Raw genomic sequence first — 21,380 nt, 5'->3', positions numbered from 1 at the left:
GTCCTACGTCTACACTGCTGTTTATGTTATTCCAATGCGCAGAGCCTATTGGGAATATAGGAAATACACTACACTAGTGCACTGATAGATCTACTCTCCTATGTTCCGCCCCACCAGCTTTGCTCCATGGGCCAACATTTGCTGCTGGTTCCTCGAGTTAGGAAGACTCCAGCTGGTGGTCGTTCTTTCCGTTAAAGAGCGGCAATTCTCTGGAATTCTCTGCCTCCCCATATTCATGGCCTTAACAACCTTACTGATTTTAGGAAAGCTATTAAAACCTTTCTTTTTCCCAATGTGTAGCCCGCTGTGTGTATTACTGCCACTGGCTTGTTACTAGCGCCGGGGACGCCCCTTGGCTGGGGCAGCTGTCACGCTCTACAAAATGATTAAATAGAAATAGAAATAGAAATAGAATTTGCTCCCCCGACCCATTGAAGGCATTACAACTGTTGTATACTTTGACAAAATGCGGGTTTACCTTTGGGGTATTCATTCAAATACCAGAGGGACATGAAGGGCTAGTAAAGGGAACAACCCCTGTCGAAAGGCATGAGCTAGATGCCCCAGTTATGCAGGAAAACATTTAAAGCACCACTGAACAGAGCACGAAAAGTCTATGGAGCCAAATCTTGGCAGCTGAGGAACCTGGAAGGTGGCAGAGAAGGTTCATTACAGACCCCCAGAAACTTTCCACTGTGGAGTAAAGGAGTCTCAGAGGGGAAGAGTATAGAAGAACGGTACGCAGACCCCTTTCAAAAGATGGGTACAGCTGATGGAACCCAACTTAAACAAGCATTGGCATAGACAATAGGTCTAGCTTTTGGGACCTTATAAGTGAATAAGTGAATAGCCATGCAACATACGATGTTGTCTAATCTAGGATATTGTGCTGGATAACTAAACATTTATAATGTTCCAAAGGCGAGACCTATTGGCTATGCATTAGGTAGAGCTATTGACTTTGGCAATGTTTCTAAGTTGTGCTTTGAAGAAGTGTGGCTGCTGTGCAGCATGCTGAGAAGTTGTAACTGAAAAGTGCAAGAAGCACTGAGTGATGCTGTGGTGTCGTTGAGTGATGCAGTGCTGGCCCTGAGTTATCCTGTTCGGGCGTTGAGTGAAGCTGTGGTGACCCCGATTGATGCTGTGGTGACCCCGATTGATGCTGTGGTGACCCCGAGTGATGCTGTGGTAAACCCGAGTGATGCTGTGGGGACCCCAAGTGATGCTGTGGGGACCCCGAGTGATGCTGTGGTGACCCCGAGTGATGCCGTGGTGACCCCGAGTGATGCCGTGGTGACCCCGAGTGATGCCGTGGTGACCCCGAGTGATGCCGTGGTAGCGCTGACTAATGCTGTGGTAGTGCTGACTAATGCTGTCGTGGTGCTGACTAATGCTGTGGTGGTGCTGACTGATGTGGTGGTGGTGCTGAGTGTTGCTGTAGTTGCGCTGAGTGATGCTGTGGTAGCGCATAGTGATGCTGTGGTGGTACAGAGTGATGCTGTGATGTTTCTGAGTGATGCTGTGTTCGTGCAGAGTGATGCTGTGGTAGCACAAAGTGATGCTGTGGTGGTACTGAGTGATGTTGTGGTGGTACTGAGTGATGCTGTGGTGGCCCAGAGTGATGCTGTGGTGGCCCAGAGTGATGCTGTGGTGGCCCAGTGTGATGCTGTGGTGGCCCAGTGTGATGCAGTGGTGGCCCAGTGTGATGCAGTGGTGGCCCAGTGTGATGCAGTGGTGGCCCAGTGTGATGCAGTGGTGGCCCAGAGTGATGCTGTGGTGGCCCAGAGTGATGCTGTGGTGGCCCAGAGTGATGCTGTGGTGGCCCAGAGTGATGCTGTGGTGGCCCAGAGTGATGCTGTGGTGGCCCAGAGTGATGCTGTGGTGGCCCAGAGTGATGCTGTGGTGGCCCAGAGTGATGCTGTGGTGGCCCAGAGTGATGCTGTTGTGGCCCAGAGTGATGCTGTGGTGGCCCAGAGTGATGCTGTGGTGGCCCAGAGTGATGCTGTGGTGGCCCAGAGTGATGCTGTGGTGGACCAGAGTGATGCTGTGGTGGACCAGAGTGATGCTGTGGTGGACCAGAGTGATGCTGTGGTGGCCCAGAGTGATGCTGTGGTGGCCCTGAGTGATGCTGTGGTGGCCCTGAGTGATGCTGTGGTGGCCCTGAGTGATGCTGTGGTGGCCCTGAGTGATGCTGTGGTGGCCCTGAGTGATGATGTGGTGGCCCTGAGTGATGATGTGGTGGCCCTGAGTGATGATGTGGTAGTGATGATGTGGTAGTGCTGAGTGATGATGTGGTGGTGCTGACTGATGCTGTGTGGTGCTGAGGGATGCTGTGGTGGATTTGAGTGATGCAGTGGTGGTGTTGATTGATGCTCTATCACACAGCACTAAGAAACAGGTCCAGCAAATTCATTAGTAAACAAAAAGAAACGTTTTCAGAGATTTCCCAGAGCACAAGTAATGTGCAATGAGGTGAAGCGAGAAAGGGGGATATTTTCATAACCTTGCTGCTGCCACCGGAAAAAACACAGCGCCTGATTCTGCATCATCTTCTTTATGAATGAGGTGCTATTGCCATTTGCTTTATGACAGATACATTGGCTTTTGAATTTGAAGCCTTCTTGAACAGGAAGCTAATGTAATTTATTCAAGTGGTCGGTGATAGGTGCCCATCTTGGTAAGCCAAGGAATACTCAGCGCACAATTTAAAAAAAATAATTTGAAGCTTTTGAATTTGGTAGTTGTTTAAAACCAGATACTTATGTTTCGGTAATCAAGACACAATCCCACAATTATGATGCGTGCCCTCGGTTAATCACTATCTATGTGCTCACAGTCACACATGGCAAGCATAACAGAAGGAATAATCGTTTTGCCGTAGTACATATGTGTATCAAACTGACTTTGGGAGCTACCCTTTTCAGATGGTGCACCAGAACGCCATGCAAACCGGAGCGCTTCATAAACTCGCTGGGTATATGAAGCGCTATATAAATATTGCAATAGGACTATCCTAAAAGTGGTTTGGGCTTTCAAAGGGTAAGAAAGAGCGTTACAACTAGCAGTACAATACGATCATCTATTGCTGTAGCCAGAGGCTAGTGTGCATGTACTGCCGATATGATGTACACGGCTGAGCTGGTTTTCTCATATTTTCACTGTAAGGCCTGCTTGTGGTAAGTGCAGTTGATGGTAGTGAATGAAACCAATACCACTTAATGAAACGGATAGCTGTGGTTGCAGCTAGCAGCACTGGATGCAGCTGATAGGACTGGATGTAGGTGATGTAATTTGTGGCCACTTAGGTCTGCCATTTTAATGAATCAAAGACTGTGCAGTGCAGGACAATAAAAAAGACAGTCTAAAAGCCCACTTAGTGGTGTGGTATGCCGTCTTTTAGCAGAAGCGATCCTAGTGGTGAGGTGTGCCGTCTTTTAGCAGAAGCGATCCAGCTCGGTTTTAATTGTAATATATGCTGAACCTCAGGCTTAGAGCGGTCACTCTCTCTTCATGTTAGGGCTCTAATATGAACTCTGCGACGGAGTGTGGTGAGACTTGCAGTGTTTGACTGTGTTTACGCTGTGAAATCCAAGACTGTGCAGTGCAGGACAATAAAAAAGACAGTCTAAAAGCCCACTTAGTGGTGTGGTATGCCGTCTTTTAGCAGAAGCGATCCTAGTGGTGGGGTGTGCCGTCTTTTAGCAGAAGCGATCCTAGTGGTGGGGTGTGCCGTCTTTTGGGGGAAGCGATCCTAGTGGTGAGGTGTGCCGTCTTTCAGGAGAAGCGATACAGCTCTGTTTGATTTGTAGTAGATTCTGAACCTCAGGCTTGGAGCGGTCACTCTCTCATCATATTGGGGCTCTAATATGAACTCTGGGGGCTCAGGGACGGCGCGTGGTGAGACTTGCAGTCTTTGGTCTAGTTGGACGTCCCCCCTCGGAATTTTACACTGTGAAATTCCGAGGGGGGACCGTCAAACTAGACCCTATAAACCTTGCTGGCTGGCAAAAACCTGGTGTGGATGATGTGGAGTAAAATTTTGAAAGGCAAGAAGGGTAGTACCTCCTCTTGGATACAGAGGTCTAGCTACTGTTGTACTGGTGGGTGGCAGACGCTCAAGCACAGAGGAATCAAGTGCCCGGCATGGAAGAACGTTAACAGAGGGGCATGACAAAAAAGTGAAAGTTAAAAAAACAAGCCCGGGAGTTGTGTGCGCGCTTAAAGATTTTTTTTTTAAAACACGCGAGTGGTGCGCGCAAAAGTGAAAGCAGGCTGGCGAGTGGTGTGCGATGTGCGCGCACTATGACGAGAGAGGAAAGCCAGATGGAGCCTCTGCTCGTAACTGTGTGCGTAACCACACGCTCTATGCCAGACAAAAAGCGTTGGTTGGCTTTTTAAAGCCCACACACTAAATGTCCCGCCAGAGCAGAGCATGCACTGGATCAGACGAGACCTAAAAAGGAACTGCAGGAGAAAAGAGATAACACAACTGGGGTATTAAAATAACTTTTGCAATAAAAAACAAGGGCAATGTCCGTACAATATCTGTAGCTTTAAATTCTCACATTTTCTCAATGCTGAAATTCTAGTGGTCACCTCCAACAAAAAGTACAATTGAGTTCACAAAAGCAGCAACTAAATAACACGTGTTATCTTCCTACAGATGAACTAGATAGTCTAGCGAAAGCTGGACATTTTGAGAGCCTGTGCGACGATGGGCAGATGATGCCAGAGACAGTGGCTTTGGCGTGTACCAGTTTATCAGAGATCATCAGAGACAGGCTCAAAGAGCAGAAGTGAGTGCTACTGTTGGAGGGGGTCAAGTCAAGTCAAGTCAGAATTTATATAGCGCACTACATACCCAGAGGGTCTCAAGGCGCTTTAGGAAGGGGGGGAGGTTTACTTATCGAATATCCTGCGAGTAGAGAAGGACTCCCCTATCAATGGGGTGGGGGACAAGGACTAGGTACATTACTTAGGGAGACAGAATACTTTCAGAAAGACACCAAAATATAGATGAACAAGACTTGTACTTCAAACCCAAGAGCAGAAAGGAGGCTAGGAGGAAGAGAACGTAGAAGTGTTGATTCCTGATTGATGGAAGGATCAGAAGGAGAGAATGGGTCCTGGATGGAATTGTGTATAAACTGAAGGGATTTAGAGAGGTAGAGAACAGCAGAAGAATCGAGTTTGGGAAAGATAGAGGCCAGAGTGGTGGGGATTAAAGAGTCTGTGCCTTCAATGGGGGCCAAGGTACAGGCTGATAACAGCACGAACAGTAGTGATGAATGCTGATCAGTATGAAGTACTAGAAAAAATATTGGGGTTATGCCCAAATCACCCTCCCATACCTGAGCAAGGGACATCAAATGATGTAAAAGTAAAGAAATTGGTACAGAGGGATCAATACAACATTTAATTGCAAACAAGATATAATTAATTATCTTGTTGGTTACAAATATTTTTTGAAATCATTAATGTTCACAAGTTATAGAGACATATATACGTGTCAAATGACAAGGTGGTGCACAAGAAAAAATTAAATAATATAAACAATTACTACATATAAACTTAAGGACTGTACAACCATGTAAACAACCTGGCTAGCATTCATCTCTATATACATTACAAAATACAAAATATATACATCACATCTACAATATATACACTACATATACAATAACATATATACCCTAAAAAAACATACAAAATTCTCATGGTATCCACTCTTAACTCAAAGTGATACACATCAAAGGAAGTCCTAGCAGCGCCAGAGGTATGACACCTCTAAAAAAATTATTTATTGGGCCGCTTGTAATCAAGTATAAATTAATTTGAATATTTATCGGGACTCCTTATCAAAAAGGTGTCGACGCAGTCGCGGATGCGTTTCAGCCAGTCGTCTCTTATGGCTTCATCAGGACAAGGGTACTAAAACAATGATAAGGACATATATTATACCAAAACAAATTGAACTACATTCTAACTCTCACCCGTCTGTGAAAATGCAGTGCCAAGCGCCAAGTGGGAGGAAACAAGTTACTTACACCTCAAAACCCAGTCAAAGAGAAAAGAATGGGAAATAAATTACCCAGGTGACACCACTGTGTGAACTCCACAATCATTCCTCCACCAGGAATTGGTGGTGAGGAAGTAAGTCAAAACACAAAAGAAACGGGGGGGGGAAAAGAGAGAAGAGAAGAAGAAACCAAACACTCCCAGCATCAAGGTCATATTAGTACCTTCAGACATAGTTCAAAAGGGGCATGATCCAATCCCTGGAAACGGGACGGGATCCCCGTCGGTACACACTCCACATGCCCCTAAAGAAAGCAAGTACAACCTTCTCAGCACCTTACAGAATCCAGAGCCATAAGCTAATGCAAACTATCTCACAACTCTCCATAGGAAGTTACAATTATGTGAGAGTAGAACACAAGTACCACATACCTAATGGGACAAACAACTAAAGGCGCCCACTGAGAAGTCCAGGAGGTCGCTCAGTTTTCTTACTTTTCAATTTGAACTTTCTCACAGCTTTCTCCTTCCTAATGCAGGAAATACAAGAGGGACAAGTGGCAATATTTAAAATATCGTAAATGCTCTGCTGATGGTGGGGAAACACAAGAAATGCTAGAAGATCAGAAAATCTTCAGCCTCTCCCTGCTGACTTAGACAAGACAGAAGTCATGAGGTCCTTCTTTGCCGAACAATTGGCGCCACCAAATCAGCTTTGTCTGTTGGTGGTGAAGTAAGCTTTCTTGCTGCCATCTATAATATCAGTCACCACTGCCAGTGGTGAAATAATGGTGGTACTTGTAAGCCTTTATTTATTGGGTTTACGTAACACACAAGAGGATTCTATACCAAGCGCAAGGACACAGGAAAAGCGGGGAAAATAACGCACCAAAAGCACTTTCAACCATAGATACTGTGTTAACTATCCAGAGTAAGGGTGACACGTGTGGGAAAACCTATTTTTCTATACCTGAGGTAGAAATTTTATTTTTAAACGTAACAAGCAACTCCCCAATGACAGACTGTATGATACTCAGTGCCTGATAAAATAATCCGTTCCGGAGCCAAAAGCATTGCTCAGAAGCCCGCGGCTGTCAGCATGCCAAATACCAAGGCTGCACAGTCTTGAATCCAGAGGCGTAACAAGCCCTTGCGGTGCAAAGGTCGACCAGACCTTCAAGGACCGGCCAACCCTTCATGGGGGCTCCTTCAGTCCAAAGCCAATGAATATCTGTGAGATGTGGGAGACTCAAGGGCCCCTCTTCACGTTCTGCAGGCCCCATCATTTTGCATTACGCCGCTGCTTGAATCCACCCCTGCCCTTTTTAATCCACTGCCAGACAATTCCTGCCCCTTTATTTCACTCTTGTGGCTTCCTGCTTTCTCCCTTTGTGACGGGTTTCCTGTCTTTCTCTTCCTATTTCTTTCCCATTTGTGTGTTTTTCCCGCTCTTCTCTCGAGAAATATTTGACGAGAAAAAAATAAGTACCGGTCCCAAAAAATGAGTGTCCCTCACAAGCAACCACCAGCTCAAGTTGAGCATTGACAGTAATACGTATTATATTGCTTGATCCAGATTGGTATGTGGAATAATATGTGCTATGTTTGCGTTTTGAATTTCTCCCAGATATCTTTCAGATTTCCATTTTCCCTTATTCCTCTATCCAGCCCCATCCCTTATGCAAAGTTATAGATGTAAGGAGTGAAAGTCTATCTAGTTTCTTTCATGAGTGCTGGAGGAAAGGGCAAATACTTCCAGCAAATATAGGGAGCTGGTGGGTACGGCACCCCTCTGCTTTTGGAAGTAGTAAAGGGCTGACACGTTGCCCAGGACAAGTTTAAAAAAACCTGTACGTGTTAAATGGATGGTTAGTACTTCCGGTTAGTTGATGTAATGATCCCAGTGGTGAGGGGTTCAGGTTACCTTGCAAAGTCATTGTCAAGAAGAGTGCCCCAACCAGTGAGTGATGCATTAGTGGTCTCCCGCATCACTTGGGAACGCCCACATCCGGCCATTCCCACCTTGCGACTACAACCAGCGCTACTACTAGATGCGGCATTCCGCGACTCTCTCCTCACGCAAACGGCCCAATATTTTGAAGAGAACTCTGGTACGGCATCCTCACCACAGGTTGAGTGGGATGCTTTTAAAGTGGTGATTCAGGGACACTGTCTGTGAACATAGGGACACATGAGACATCAGTTGGAGGGCGACTTAACAAGACTAGAGACTGACCTACTAGATCGGGAATGTGAGGCGGTAGACGGCACGGCTGATCTGCTCACGGAGGCCCATACGGAACAAGCGCACTTTCTGGAGCGCTACGCAACCTCAACTATGCTGCGCACTCGGCACGGACCCACCACCTAAGCGATAGGCCCGGCAAATTACTGGCCTGGCTGATATCACAGACTGATCGAATGGCCCCGGTAGCGGCAATACATGTAGACGGTCAGGGGCTAGTATACTCCCAACGCCACAATCATGAGGCGTTCTCGTCTCATTATGGTGCCTTGTACCACTCCCGACTTCGCGATCCCAGCCCTGATGTGGCGGAATACCTTTCCCCCCTCCAGATGCCGCAACTCACAGTTGCGCAACAGGATGACCTTGCTCGAGCCAGAGGAGCTACGGGAAGCCATATTTAATCTGTCCAACGGTAAATCCCCTGGCCCCGATGGGTTACCGGCTGAGTTTTACAAGGCTGGATCGGACATTCTCATTCCGGAACTCCTGGAAGTGTACAACGCGGCTACAAAAGACTCCTCACTCCCACCCACGCTAAACGAGACAAATCTGATCTCCATCCCCAAGCCAGGGAGAGATGCCACACGAGTGGGCTCGTACCGACCCCTAGCACTCCTGAATACTGATTATAAAATACTGGCCTCCACCCTAGCCCGGAGACTGGCCCCACTGGTGCCACTCTTGGTACATCATGACCAGAAAGGCTTTGTACCGGAGCGCCACACATCTTACAATATCCGTTGCCAGTTCCGCGTGTAGGAATATGCTGTTCGGCACTGGCCACGAGCGGAGTGCCTAGTATTGGACCTTGAGTAAGCGTTCGATTCTGTAGAATGGCCGTATCTGAAAGCGATAATGGAAAAATACGAACTGGGGGACGGATATGAGACTATGGTCAACCTGCTGTACTGCAGACCTACGGTCCGAGTCCGCACCGGGCGGCTGCTGTCAGACACCATTCCTGTGCAGAGAGGCACCAGACAGGGTTGCCTCCTGTCGCCCCTGCTTTTCTCATTGGCCATGGAGCCCCTAGCCATGATCCTCAGGACCCAGGTACAGGAGTGGGGAATCCCGATGGCTGATGGACTGCATGTGGTCTCGCTTTATGCGGACGACTTGCTGCTATATGTCAAAGATCTGACCAATGTCCCGGAGTCTCTTACGGACATTTTCCGGACCTTCGAGGAAATGTCAGGGCTACGAGTCAACTGGTGTAAGTCGGGAGCCTTCTCCTTCAGCCCGGACATGCCGGAATCTGACATCCACATTGGCGGAGAGAGGATGCAATGGTACCCCACCACGTTCCGATATCTGGGTATCCATATCTACAGGGCCCCGGTAGACATGCTAGAGGGGAACCTGTTACGGGCGATTGCCTCCATCCGAGCCCAAATTGGCTTTTGGAAGACCCTGCCTAGCCGGGTGGCACTGACCAAAATGATAGTCTTGCCAAGACTACTATACTACTTCGCCAACGTCCCAACGTACGTACCCAACAAAGTGTTTCGAGAACTGGAAGTCTTACTTCGCAGCCTTATCTGGAACACGGGTCGGCCCCGAGTAGCGCTGGCTAAATTGTACATGACCACAGAATCGGGAGGCTTGGCGGTTCCCAATATGGAATTATACTACCTAGCAGCGCCGCTGCAATGGGTGTCGGGATGGCTCTGCGGCAAAAAACTTGGGGGATACCGCTTCAGACACTACTGTCTGGACCCAAACGCAAATATGCACATTATTCCACTGTAACAAGGAGATCAGTACCCAAGGGGTGAACCGTGAAATGGACTGGTGGACTTTCACTGACTCCGATTCCCTTACTCCTTACCCGCAGGCCAATCAGGATCAATGGCAAACGGCGTCGGAAAGAAATCTGCACGGCGCCTTTAACTGGTCGTATGAGAACGAGGAAGCCCACTCCCACCGTGACGTCAGCTACGGGGTATTGGATAAGAACACGGAAGTCCCACACTTGGCGTGTGACATCACCGGAGAGGAGCGGAGATCCCGAGGGAGGAGTGTGGCTAAGACAGGTACGGGACAAGTTCGCAAGTTGGGTGGGACGTAGGAGTGTAGTCCCGCGTTAAAGGGCACTCTCTTCCCGAGCTTTCCCTATACCTGTTCCTGTCTATCCCCTCACCTTTCCCCCCTCACGAACCACAGCAGCGGTAAAGCGTCACGAATTGAGGTGTCCCTTCACTACCCCGGTTCCCCACGGGATAAGAGTAGAGCGAGGACAACTTTTTAATAGGTCCTTATTTTGTGTTTCCCTTTCCGGTCACCACGAGAGAGGCTTCACCTACCATCATCCCGAGGAACCCAGACAAGGGTGAAACCGATTCATAAAGGGACATCTATCTTTAGAGGCACCACGGATCCTGCAGAATTTGCCAAAGAGAGACTGACTTTTCGTCGAAAGAAATTGTACATGAAAATAAAACCCGCTTTACCTAAACAACGTTCCCAGCCTGTTACTGACTCCCCGTTACATCCACCCTTTGACCCGCTCCCCCGGCCCTACGCAATTACATCTGGAGGTAGCACGCAGATGCTTTCTGCGATGCCTACGGCTTACCCGTACCACGAAGCCGTATGCCCCGGTGCTTCCTCACCTGGGCACTCCCGGAACGGCAGGGGTGCTGTCGGAGGCACTTTTGGCCAGCTGGACAAGTGCTGGACTAGAATCCCTAGGTGATCTCTATGAAGATGGCATGCTACTCTCTGTTGCGGATCTTACCGCTAGCACAGATCTCCCTGCGGGACAATTTCTAACACATGCATCCCTCATCCACACGCTGACCACCTCCTGGGGCGACATGTCGGAGGAGCTGCCGATGCACTATTTTATACAATACCTGCATGTCATGGGTAACGGCTCGCATATTATACACTGGCTGGCACAGGCCCTGCTGATGCACACGCAACCTTCCACACTGCCCCTCAGGGAAAAGTGGGCGACCGATAGAGGACGGGACGGGTCTGACAAGGAATGGGCAATGATACTGAATGGACTGACTAATATCCCGCGCAACCCCCGTTTCAAACTTATCCAATTCTACATTTTACACTGAGCCTACCTCACACCTGCCAAGATAAACAGATACTTCTCGGTCACTGACACAGCTTGCCAACGATGCTTTTTGGTAGGGGCGGATCTTCTACACATGCTTTGGCACTGCTCTGCCATACAGAAGTATTGGTACGAGGTCACGACACTGGTCACGCAATGCACGGACTAACATGTGCCACGGACGTGGGAAGCCTGTATTTTGGGGCTCTACAAATGCACGAAACTCAACAAAGTGCAAGCGAGGTTCTGGGATATGGGATTAATCACAGCTAAACGCTTACTGACTAAGCACTGGAAGGCCAACACCCCCCCCCCCCCCCCCCACACCAGACATTGGCACACATCCTTCACTAATTGGGCACGGGCAAAAGGTACAGTGCTCCTCCGAGAGGAAACTGCAGGACTCCGGAAATTCCCCATTGCACAGCTCTGGGGTGATCTCCTTATATCCTTCCAACGTGCCTCTCGAGAACAGGGGATAACTTGAGCTAATATGAACCTACACCGCTGCAAAGACGAGGAAAACTGCGGACACCTCGCAGCGTTATCCCAATAGTCACTGGCGCCTCCACCACCCCTGTACCTGCACAGCACTGACCCCGCGCTCATCTGATCATTCCTGCTCACTTATCACGAGTGCCCAGTCACAGATAGCGGTCAGATACGTCTGGCGCGTCAGTCGATGTTCCTTGCTCGACAGGCCCAGATCATATCCTTCGGTGAAGGGCCCCTCCAACGTCAGCCATCTGGAACAATCGACCACATGCCTTCACTCGGACCCCCCCGAGCTGTCCTCCCACACCCCGCCTCGGAACCACAGAAACCCCTCACTGGGGCTGCACCTACCCCCCCCCCCCGCATCGCGCCTATAGACACAACTGATCCCCTACCCTCCCTTCCCTAGTTCTTTTATTAGTGAGTTAGATTTGGTGCTGGTTTGTTTAATGGCCACGTTCCCTGACCAAACCCTTTATGGGAGCAGACGTAGATGCAACATGCTGTGACTATGTCGGGAAACGATAAGCGCCCATAGTAGCGTTACATCTCTGATGCCGAGACATGCCACAACAAAACACATGCACGGGACGTAAATAACACCTGGGATAATTGCACTGAGACACAGACAGGGCGAGCCCGCAAACGGATCTCTGCCTATGGCGATCATACATATATCATAGACACAGGAGGGTTCAACTCACACTGAGATAACAACCAAATGAGATTCCGTCATGGCGACCATCGCCTGGCGCCGTCGACTACACATGACTAACATCTTGCGTTAGTGAGCTATACCACTATACGATAATCTGCGACATAATGACATCACAGGCACAAGAACTTTGATACCTTTCTTCTCAGTCCACATATTACCTGATATTTGCTGCTGCTGTTAAATTGTGTTCTGGACTTGAATTGTAATTCCTACAATGCAGATACTAGATAGACGGTGATGTGATCAACCCGACAACAAAAAAACTACAAAACCTGTAGACCTCGCAGTTGTAGCACTGTACACTGAATTATGTCTCCGGACTCATCCTGAACTACGCCGCCGGACCCCCGGGTTGCCGGCTAATCGGCTGAGTTACATCACCAGTATTACATCTCAATGTTTATTATCTATGCCGGCACCTGAGGACAGCAGGCTACGCGACATGTACAACTGTCTATTCTAGATTTATATGCACAATAAAGGTCTTTAAAAATAAAAAATAAAAAAATAAAAAATAAAAAATGTGTGGTCTCCCGCAGAGGTGGGTCCAACCAAGGCCTGTTGAGCAACAGGTTGGTATGGCACCACTGCAGAGAGTGGCATTGGGTGTTGCTAGTTATCAACACTAGATCGTCCCGATACCCCTCCACTTGTGACCTCTGCCTCCGAAGGTGGAGTAAGGGCATGTGTGATGCCTCGCTGCGTAGCAGTTGCGCCACATGTCAAAGAGCTTCATTACAGTTATTACAGTGAATGGGTGAAAGGACTGAAAGAGGCAGCAACTGCTGAAATGCCATCACACTCTGCTGGTTGGAATACACGTTTCCAGAGACAACGTTTAACATTGAGTCCAAGGGCTGGGTCTGTTGGGGTTGGAGGTGAGATTTCCTTGCATTTATGGAGAACCATCAGCTGTGAACTAGTGAATTACTGTAAGCTTAAAACACAGTTTAAACCATGGGTACTCACCAAGATTTTCTAGGGGGGCAAAAAGACTGTCCTGTTGTATGACAGCGGGCTGCTTGATGTCAGCAGGGTGGCAGGTGTTGCCCATATTAAATAGCAACCCAAGCCAATCGGACGGTGAACATAACAACTGACTTGCCTCTTAATTCACCATTTGTATTGTTGCTAAGAGTGGGGGAAGCATGAATGTTTGTAAATTCATGTTTGCAAATTAGGAGTTAAAAAAAAGACTTCAATACACTGATATACTAAGGTGAAATGCTTCTAGATGTTAAAGAAATGCACTTTTTCTTAGATTTTTGAAGAGACTAACATTTTTTTATGTTTGTTGCAAGATCTCTTTAAAAAAAGAATGTGTTCCTATAGTTAAGTGGTGCAGGACACCTTTACTTCTTTTCTTTTACTTTAGTTAATTCATGTAGTTTAGTTGGAAGTAAATGCTTGCACCTTTAGTTAACTTCTTTCAAAATATTAGTGTTTCCTCTAGTAAACAGAAGCCCATTGCTGCTGTTCACCATAGGCCGCATGTAAAGGTCAACAAGGCCATATGTGGCCCCCAGGCCGTACTTTGAGTATCAGTGGTTTAAACTGGATGGCTTAAAAAAACCAAGAAGGATAAAGAATGGAAAGAAAAAAGCACCGGGTTGTAAAACACTGTCTCACCATCCCTTGCACTGAAGTGCACTTTTTATAAGGTGTATGTGCATATGTGATCACACAAAATGCTGTCATTCATAGCACAAGTTAGCCACCGGATGGAGGGCTGACGCACTGCTCCATGCTGTGCGCTGGAATGGGCAGAAGCAACATTTTAATTCATTTTGAACAAACCAATGGATGAAGAGAGATGACGTAAAGACTCTCCTATGAATGTATATATTTATTTTGTATGATTTTCTTTTTCATTACATGTTGGTGGCAACACAGCTAAAACTCCTTCTAAGCCTAATGATGTGTTAGAACAAAACAGTCACCTCTACGCTTTGCAAATGTGATAGTTGTTTACAAATCAACATATATTAAAACTTGTTAATGATAACAGTAAATCAACAGAAAAGCTCATATTCAATGTAGGACCATGGGGAGTAATACCATTAGGTGTGACCAATAGAGTTATTAAAATCTCTTTTCTGTGACTCTTCCTGCGATTTATCAATAAATTTAGCACCAGGCTTCAGTGACTTTATTGTGATGTCATAAGGATTAAGGTCTTATCAACAAAGCTTCAACAAGGTAAGAGCGAAGATACCATGAGTTTTATAAAGGTCATGTGTGTAGTGTATACGAGACCGGTAATTAAAGGCTTCCAGGTTAAACAGTGCTCACCTTACATTTTTCTCAGACCTATTTATGTAACCTATCTGTTTTTGGATATAGAAAGGAGGTTTTATGAATATGAATACATATATATCACGTTACACCAACGTTTTTTCCACTCAACAAGGTATTTCCACGGCACCGCGTAGAAGAGAGGTCTGAATAGGTATTTCCTTTTCCAATATTTCCTGACATCATTTGTGCAGAGAACATGAATGGTCTACACGTTTCGGCGCTTTGCCTTCAACTGGACAATCAAAATAAAATTATGTAATTTGATATCACCTGACATCAACAAGCGTTATGCAAAGCAACTTGATGATTGCATGCCCGATATATAAATAGTACGTTTATGCACATCTCCATAATCCAAACAATAGGTTGGATAATTTTTTATAGCAATTTTCCACCGGTATCACTTGATAGCGTAACGCATACCGGGTCTCGATAAATATATATAATATAATCTCGAAGCGAAACTCCCCCACATCGAAGGAGCAGAGGCCACACTGGGGAAGATTTGGAGATACCTTTCAATGATTCAGCGGCATAATGCATTTCAGCCTGACCGGCCTTGTTCAAACACCATAGTTGTTAGGAACATATAAACACCTGTGTATTTAAATATCATGCAAGTTGTCCATTGGGTGCTACCCACTCCTCCCCCTAGTTCCAATGTTTGCTCACCAGATCTTAGTTTGTGGGAACTACCTCACCCCGAATGTGAAATGTGTGAGTGGACTAAACGCGTTTGTAAGCGGAGTACTGTGGTAACTATGAGTGAAGGCAGGGAGTATGGGTTTGTTAAAATAACCACCCAAACCTGAAATACAATTTTAATGGTATAGGTTTAGGAGCTAGATGAAAAATAAAAATGGCGACACTCGTAGGTTTTAATGATTCTAGGTGTCTATTTGGTTGACCTGTTACAGCCAATTAAACTGCATCGAAAGGTCATTTGGCTTTATTCAGTTATTATTATTGAAGTATGATCTGTGTATGAATGTGCATGCCTTTTGAATATAACATAAATTGCACAAAGCTAATAGGCTGCTCACTAATTAGCAGGGTAAACGAAGGTCCTGAATAAAGCCAAATGACCTTTCGATGCAGTTTAATTGCCCGCAGAATTCATAATAATTGATGATATGAGTTAATCTATCCCTCATCCCTCATTGCAAAAAAAGTTACACAAGCCCATACCTCAAGTGTTTCAATGACTGCCTCTTCTCATTTCCAACCACATACTGAGTGTTCAGCCCTCTCCTTCAACTATAAATAGAAACACTCGAGGTATGGGCTTGTGTAACTTTTTTTGCAATGAGGGATGAGGGATAGATAAGGGAGCTGTTATATTGTTTGATGGGATTATTTTGAAGGTATTTTGGGGATCATTTGACAACAAGCACGAAAGGAAATAAGGGGAGTTTAACTCATATCATCAATTATTATGAATTCTGCGGGCAAAACGTAGATCACGGGGTGAACTTTAGCCTCAAACATTTACTGTTGATATGTTGTGCATAGGATGTTAAATATGATGAACACAAACCATTTCAAGATGTAGCCTAATAATTGTGTTTTTAAATTTGTAGTTTAACCCCTGACAAAGTGCCATTAGAGGCACGAAATGCATTGGGTGAAAAAGATTTAATCAAGGAGAATCTATGTAGCATTCCATGCTATAGAACAAGGCTCATCAAGGCATGTCTAAAGCGTTAAGGATTTTATGTTAACATAGTGCTTCCCACATGTGACTGAATAAACCATGATTAATGTTATACATGGAAAGACGAAATGGAAATAAACAACACTGATAAATTGGATTAACTTCTGGCATCTTTGTTATGCTCCTAACGCTGTGCGTCCGGAGTGGGGTGCAAACCCGCCCCCACGTGCTCCAGTGATTTCATTCATGATGTGGCAGGACAGTCCACGATTCCGGGCCAGCACGCAAAACTTTATAAACATGAAAGCTCTTGAAACATGGAAAAGAAGGTGTGCACTCTGTCACCACTGTTTTTTGTATTACATCTAAGGCACTGTCTGATGCCCCCCCAAAGTTCATTTACAACAGGCTCAAGAAATACACTCCTCTCCACACTCTCCGATCCACTGGCCAATCCCTATTGACCATTCCCAGGTCCAGGCGCATAAAACACAGAGGCCTTAGTTTCTAGACACTTGCCCCCCAACTCTGGAACTCTATTCCCCTTTCAATACGCACTACCGGCACCTTTTTCCAGTTTAGAAAGCAACTAAAACCCTGGCTCTTTCAACAAGCCTACCTTAATCTGAGCCACTGATTCATCAGGATCCCGTCCCCTCTAGCGCCAAGAAACCTTTCCGATGAACGTTGCGCTTTACAAATACTTTTTAACATAACATAACATCAGGTGAAAAGCAGTCTGCTAAGAATCAAAAGCAAAAAGAAAGGTCTTGAGCCGTTTCCTAAAATGAAAATAATCAGTACACTGTCTTAATTGCAAGGGAAGCGTATTCCAGTGGTAAGGACCCTGATAGGAAAGGGCCTTCCCGCCCTTTCTAGCTCTTTTGATCCTAGGTACCTTTAGTAAGGATTTGGATCCTGAGCTGGGCATATGGAATGAATTTGTCAACAAGGTAGGCAGGACCGGACTTCGATAGGGCCTTGAATATTGTACAGCAAACTTTGAACTTCACTCGCTGCCGTATAGGGAGCCAGTGAAGCTGGTAAAACAAGGGCCGAGAAGCAGTTCTAAAGGGGGCATTGAGGATCAGCCGAGCCGCCGTGTTTTGAACCATCTGTAGTGTATCAAGAGCGGCCTTATTTGCAGAGACCAACAAACCATCACAATAATCCAGACGACTTAAAATAAGTGCCTGGGTCAGTGTTTTCCGGGTAGAATCTGGGTGCAAGGGAAGAATGCGGCGCAACAGACCCAGCACATGAAAACAGGAGCCGGCTGCCTGAGCAGCGTGATTCTTCATAGTAAGAGCCTGTTCCAGGCGAACACCTAGGTTTTTAACACAGGATTTCGGAACAGGAGGATTACCCAAGTCTGTTGGACACCAATTGGGGGTCCATAATAGTTGGGCCTCACCAAAAAGCATGATCTCCGTCTTTCCTAAATTGCACTGTAGAATATTGCTCCTCATCCATTGCGAAATCCTTCTCATTCACGAGGAGAAGGTAGCCTGAACTTCAGGAGTAAACTCTGCAAAAGGAAAGAGCAGCTGAGTATCGTCGGCATAGGAGATGGGGATAAACCCTCAACTCCTTATTAGATTGGCCAAGGGGGCCACATAGATATTAAACAGCGTCGGGCTCAAGCAAGAGCCCTGTGGCCCTCCCTTGGTCAGTTCCATTACTGCTGAACGATAAGGGCACAGATTGATCACCTGCAACCGAGAGGATAGAAAACTCGTCAACCATTGATGGGCCTCATCTCTAAGGCCTATCTCCTCCAATCTCCCAAGCAATACCGGATGGGAAATCGTGTCAAACGCGGCAGATAAGTCCAACAGCACCAGAATCGTAAAGTGGCCTCTATCATGGGTCATCCTGATGTTGTCGATGACCGCTAGTATGGTAGATTCTGTGCTGTGCTTAGGCCGAAAACCTGATTAAGAAGGATAAAGGCTACCCGTCTGTTTGACATGCTTGGAGAGATGAGTATTTATATGTTTCTCCAGTATTTTGCTCAGGAAAGGAAGGAGAGAGATAGGACGATGATTAGAAAGCTCAGTCAACGGAGCCTTGGTGTTCTTGCGGATAGGCATGACCTGTGCTGCTTTCCATTCCAAAGGAACACAGCCCTCTCTCAGGGAAAGATTGAGAAGGTAGGCAATGGAGGGTGACAAGTGACAAGCAAGGGAAGCCGTGATCTTTGCCGGAATGCTGTCTAGAGGTGACCCTGATTTGACGGTGCGTATCAGTAATTCTACCTCTGCCTGCGTGGCCGGGGGAAAACTTTTCCACAATTGGGTGGCTGTTTGCACAGATGTATCGGGAGGCATGATGGCTGCAAGCGGCCTTCCCTACATATCTATTTTATCATAGATAAGCTCAATTTTTTGTGTGAAGAAGGTTCCGATGTCATCACACAGTTTTTGTGTAGGAGCCTCTAGATTTTCACATGCTTTTGGATTTATAAAGGACTGTAGGACACGGTATAGCAATTAGGATCATTTTGGGCCTGATCTAGTTGAAGGACTATATGGGCTTTCTGCGCTACTCTAATTTCCCCATGATAATCGGCCTGCAAAGCATAGAACCTGTCTCTGTCTTCTTTATCACGAGTGAGACGCCACTGCTTTTCGTGCTTCCTGCAAATTCGTTTTTGGGCACGAAGCAGAGGAGAATACCACGCATTCTGGGTGCGCTTAGGAATACTGGGCATGGATTTCAACGGCGCTAGCTGGTCAATAGCACTAGAAACTGCCAGATTATACCTGGCAAAAGCCTCCTCTATGTTTTCTGATTCTGAGAACTGAGGTTCTACATAGGAAGCTTGGAAGCCCTCCAAGGTAACTCGCTTCCATTGTCTCCGAGAATAATGCATAACGGGATTAGTTTTAGCTGTCTTTCTAGGGACCTGGATGGAAAATTCAGCTGACGAATGGTCAGTCCACAATAAAGGCTGTGGGGGTGCACAAGAGACATAGAGAGAGTTCGAGAAAATAATGTCCAGAGTATGACCAGCTGAGTGCGTTGGTCCATCATTACGCTTAGTGAGACCTAGCATGGCTAGATCCATCAGCAGAGTCGCAGCATCAGCATTGGAAGCACTCTCACTGTGTATATTAAAGTCACCCAGCAACAAAAAATTGTTGCTCGCGATCACATTAGGAGCGATTAGCTCGGTCAATTGAAGAGAAAATCCGGATAACGGACCAGGGGGTCGATAAACAAGAGCACCCTTCCAGCTTAAATGGGATGAAAGAGCTATACGAAACACCATAACTTCCATTATAGAGTCACTGCGTTGTTTGAGCCTGGTGACCTTAATGATGTCTCTGTATGCTATGGCAATTCCACCCCCCATTTTGTTTTGTCTGTCCATTCGGACAAGCCTGTAACCTTCAGGCAATGCGAGGGCGATCGAGGGGACAGAGTGAGGCTTCAACCAAATTTCGGTCAAAAACCCAAAATCGGGCTGCCCTGAAGAGAGGAGATCCCAAACTTCGGCCGAATGCTTGGGAAGAGACCTTACATTACATAGTAAACTACTCCACCCCCGCTTGGGGGTAAAAGGACTCTTGCCTGTATTAGTTGTAGGAAGTCCTGTGGTAAAACACTCCGACACTACAGATTGGGGAGCATAGAACTGAGTGTTAGCATGGGTATGGGTGGTAGGTGCCTTTCCACTAACACTAACAGAGCCCTGGTACCGGCAGGTGAAGCATGAAAACGGGCCCTCAAAAGAGGGCCAGGAGTCAGGCAGGAGAGCAAGGCAAGAATTGGGTCACATCCTTAAAATCTCCTTAGCGTAGTATTCTAATCTTCGTGGGGGATCAAGGTCTGCAGTAAAAAAGACCAGAGTTCCTCCTGGGCACGGACGGGCGCAGACCGGCTTGCTTTTGGCACACCGCCAGCGCGCCCTCTGCGCGTGTCCACTGGGCTGAGCGGAGAACATCCGGTTTTATAGAGGGGGCTGGCCAATAGAGCGTCAACCTCCCTCAATGCCGGAAATGAGCTCTGCCTCCCTCCACTCAAATGAGCTAGCCTCGCGGTGGACCGGGGAGTGGAGCTTGAGAATCAGAAGTGCGGGTAAGAATACATTTTTACTCTAAAACAATGGCCAGAATAATGCAGCATAAATAAACTCAAACATTGCAGAGTAGCAGTGGCAGTATCTTTCCCCACTATCAGCGCGCCCCCGCTCGCGGCGCAAGCAACTTCCGGTTTTATAGAGGGGGCTGGCCAATAGAGCGCCAACCTCCCTCAATGCCGGAAATGAGCTCTGCCTCCCTCCACTCAAATGAGCTAGCCTCGCGGTATCTTTCCCCACTATCATGATATAGGTTTGACTTGTTAACTTTTCGATAAAAAGTGTTTGCTAGTATATGTCTGCACTTTGGAGCTCATTCATCTTGTTGTTGGTAATTGGCTGCAGTAAAAATGGTCATAAAGGCCCTGTTTGGTCAAGCTTATAAGGCAATGGATTTTTGCAGAGCTGCGTTATATTGTAGTCTATTGCTGATATTCTAAAAATGCACTTTTTACTTTGGCGCAATGATACTGATGTAACATGATTACGTAGTTCTAGGATAATACCCAATGTTAAAACAAACCCAACATTTCAATCCAGTACTTTTGAGCACCTACATTATAATTTCTCTTTGGCGAAGAAGGGCGTGAACATCGGAAAAGGAAAACATTCCATGCGCTACCAATCACACATCCATTAGTGAAACAACAAGTTAATTATCTTGCACTGGGAGAGAATCATTTCCCATTGAGTTGCTGCCCCCTCGCTCCCTGTGACATTACACCAGCTTTTATTTCACAGAGAAAATGTTAACCTAGCCGAGTCAGCCTTTATTAGCGCAGTCTAAGTCCATTA

The 21,380-nt window shown here is 46.6% G+C and overlaps 1 protein-coding gene across 2 annotated transcripts in view; it reads right to left on the bottom strand.

Moving 5' to 3' along the window:
- BCAS3 (BCAS3 microtubule associated cell migration factor) overlaps positions 1-21,380 on the bottom strand; it is a 3,998,327-nt gene that overhangs the window by 3,886,420 nt on the left and 90,527 nt on the right. The window lies entirely within an intron of this gene.

Source organism: Lissotriton vulgaris, chromosome 2_1, assembly GCF_964263255.1.
Source record: "Lissotriton vulgaris chromosome 2_1, aLisVul1.2, whole genome shotgun sequence".
NCBI classification, from domain to species: domain Eukaryota; kingdom Metazoa; phylum Chordata; class Amphibia; order Caudata; family Salamandridae; genus Lissotriton; species Lissotriton vulgaris.
Note: the sequence above shows the minus strand (reverse complement) of the source record. Positions and strands in the feature narration are given on the sequence as shown.